This window comes from Myotis brandtii, unplaced genomic scaffold (genome assembly GCF_000412655.1).
Source record: "Myotis brandtii unplaced genomic scaffold, ASM41265v1 scaffold1031, whole genome shotgun sequence".
Taxonomy (NCBI): domain Eukaryota; kingdom Metazoa; phylum Chordata; class Mammalia; order Chiroptera; family Vespertilionidae; genus Myotis; species Myotis brandtii.
The window spans coordinates 711,481-715,075 of NW_005353465.1; positions in this window are offsets into that span (position 1 = coordinate 711,481).

The window sequence follows — 3,595 nt, forward strand, 5'->3', positions numbered from 1 at the left end:
CCCTTAGGAGAGATTAACTCTTTAAACAGCTGCCAGTGGGCTACACATGCTTGGGCACCTGCTCTGGAGCCTATCTGAGGAACAGTTTTGGTAACTGGAAGGGCCTGAGGACTTAAGGAGAAAGAAAAGTGCATGAGGCAGGTTAATAAAAAACTAGGAAAATTCTCTGCCAATAGAATAAGGGAAATGGAGACAAAATATTTAAACAAAGGGCCAAGCAATCAACAGGTAGCTAATAAATCATAAGAGTCTATCTTCCCTAACCAAGGACACTTAGGAGCAGGTGGTTTACACCTCTACTCTCAAACCAGAGAGTGAGTAGCTTAAATCACCCTAGTCAAGTAGATAAATAACAGAGACCCTGCAGTGCCATTAGTGCCAACTAAACCCAAGAACCAAGGAAGTCAGGGGAATAAATAACAACAACAAAAAAGTAATTATGGCCAGACAAATCCAAGATAGAGGTAAAGATGATTAGAGGATGATCCCAAACCCTGCTATACGCTCATCTGATACATAAGCATGTTAAAGTACACACCTAAAAAGCTGATGAATAATCTGATTGAGACCTCCACTAAAATTCCCGTCTACAGAAAACACATAAAATCCTCAAGACAAAGGACCAAGTACATGCTCTCCCTTGAGCACACCCTTTCCTCCCTTTCCTCAGGTGTGTAATAATACTTTCTCCTAAGCTCTGAGGGCCCTCCTTTTGCCTACCTTCTCAGTGAGACAAAAGCAGTCCCCACTTGGCTCACTTCTGTCACTCAGACTTTTACTTCTCGGTGATCTAGCAGCCCAGCCCAGGCTCACTTCTGTTACCATGACTTCCTTTCCTGAGTCTAGGCAGCCCAGTCGAGGGTCACTTCTGTTACTGTCATCTTGCTTCTTCTATCCTAAGTCCTTCCTTTGTTTTACTAACCTAACCTTTATTAAACATAGTTGCAAAATCAGCTGGGCTTGTGTCTTGAGCTATTTCCTACATGAAGTAAAAAACCCACAAATCCCAAACCGTGCCTGGGTAGACCTGATGTGGCCCAGTCCTATCCTTTCTGGTGACATGGGCAGCATGGAGAACCCCAAAAAAGACAAACTTCACCTTCTTTTCAGTTGTGTTGGGATACAGTCCTACCTGAGCTTCGCTATCCCCCCAACTCCCATCCTCTCCCTTGTTCCCTGCATCCCCAACCAAATCCTGAGCTAAAAGGAAAAAAGTTGAAGGTAGTGAGAAGAGGACCAAGCAAACTGCCATAAACGGCTTTCCCTCAGTACTTGGTGCCTCAGGGTTACTGAAGCCTCTGGAGAGGAAGGGACAGGCATGTCTCTGACCAGAACATTTGTTCTGCCAAACACCAAAGTTCAATGTCTTTTAGGAGCAAAGAGAGGTAACAGGATATGGGGTTCATAGAGTGGGGCCTCTACTGGCACCTAGCAGAGTGCCCAAATCCTCACTGTCCTTTTGTGGGCAGACAAGCTACTTGAGAGTGGAACTTATTTTAAATTAATCACATATCACTTTTTAACCAGTTAACTGCCACATGTCCAAAATGGAAACCATCCCCACATGCCACAATATTTTGAATTTAATTAAAAAATCAATTTGCAATGAATATTATAAAAATAAATATAACTCACAATTCAGGTGTTCTTGAATATTTTCAGTTGAAAATTCTCATGAAAAATGATTTTTAAAGTGTCTATAGATACTTATGGCATACAAAGGGTTAAAGAGACACTGAAAAAGTGAGCTCTAAGAAATTATCAAGGAACACCAAAAGTGGAAACTGCATAGAGACTGGTAAGAGGGGTGGAGTCACCAAAGGGCTGGCTTGGAAGCAACTGAAGTTTTGGAGAGATATCTCAGCTATGGGCAGTTACCAGTGAGAATGCTGGGGTCTAATCCCCAAGCTGGCCCTCCAACATAGAGCACTGGAACTGAGAAGGGTACCACATAACATCTGGCTGTGAAAATCAGTGGGGTTGCTGTCTGCCAGGGATAAATGGCTGGAAATTCAGGCACCCTCTCAAAGGACCAAGGCACAACATTTCCTATGGAGCCACTCACCTTGTGCTCTGGCAGAGGGAGGGCAGAATGGACTAGAGCTCTGTGAGCAGAAGCCAGGATTGGGGGCTCTGGGGTTAGAGTTCAGAAGGAAGACACCCTGGTTTCCTGTGCTGAGTCATTCCTTCATGCTGCTGCAGTCATCTTTCTCATGCAGACATTTGCTATACAGGCAGCCTTGCCTGCGGAGAAGACAGTTGACACACCCTATTGGAAAACACCTTGCCTCTCTGTTGGGGAGATAATGAGGCCAATTAAGACACTTAGAATCACAGTTAGCCTCCCAGCAGAAGCAATTGCTCCACCAGGTTGAAAAAAACTCTTGCCACACTTGTGGACAATTGCCTGAGGGCAATTCAAGACAGAATCTTATCTGTAGACAGAAGTGTTCTCTGGAGGCTTTGAATCTTTGCCTGATCTAATTAGACTGAAATAGAGTTTGACCCTGTCCTGCACTAGAGATTGAGAGGTATAGCAGATCTACCTAATACATAGTCACAAACACAAACAGGCAGCCAAAATGAGGAGACAAAGAAACAACCTCCAATGAAAGAACAAGAGAATTCTCCAGAAGAACAGATTAATGAAAAACGGAGATAAGAAATTTATCTTGGAAATCAAGATAGCAGCATAGGTAATTACCTATACTTGCTGCCTCTCACAGCCACATCAAAACCACAAAACAGCAGAACAACTACCATCCAGAACCACGGAAAAGCTGGCTGAGTGGAAGTTTCACAACTAGAGAGGTGAAGAAAGCTCATTGAAACCAGTAAGAGGTGCAGAGGCGTGGAAAGTACTGCACCTGGATGTGCAGCTTTTTAAGCCAGGAGGGAGATACAAGCTCCCGCTTGCTCTAAACTCCAGTTCCTGGTGAGACTCTGGGGGACTCAGACACATACGGGGAGAAACTGGAATGTCTGGCATTGGGACAGAAACAGGAGGGCGGCTTACACTTAGAGGTGTTCGCAGCAATCATTGTTCCTGCACAGGGGCACGGGACACAGAGAACCAGGGACTTCTCTGGTTCAGGGCAGCCATTGCTGTTTGCTCCACCCTAGTGATTTCCAGAGACCCTTCCCCACCCAATTTACAACCACACCCAAGCTGTGAGCAGCGGCTTTTGCATATGAATGGCCTGTTCTTTTGCCTAAAACAAACTGCAGCTGGGTCAGAGAGCCCCAGAGATTCCAAAAGAAGACCACCCACTACGCAGCAGCAGTGGCCTTGCTTCACAACTGTGCCTCATCTGGGAACTTCCAAACCCCATACAAAGAGGAGGAATCTTCAGAAGATTCTGTAGCTCCTGCTGGGTGGCCGCAGACAGTGGCGGACCTTGTGCCTCCTTGGAGATCCAAGAGCCAGTGTTCCCAATGGTCAGAGTGAAACCATATCAGATCACAACTCTTCACATCCATAAGAGACACACTCAAGAGGCAGACTCAGTGAACACCAAAGCCCTACTGAAGCAAATCCTGCCCCATAAGGGTGTCTCCTGCGCAACAGATCTTCCAGTGTAGACACAGCTGGTCA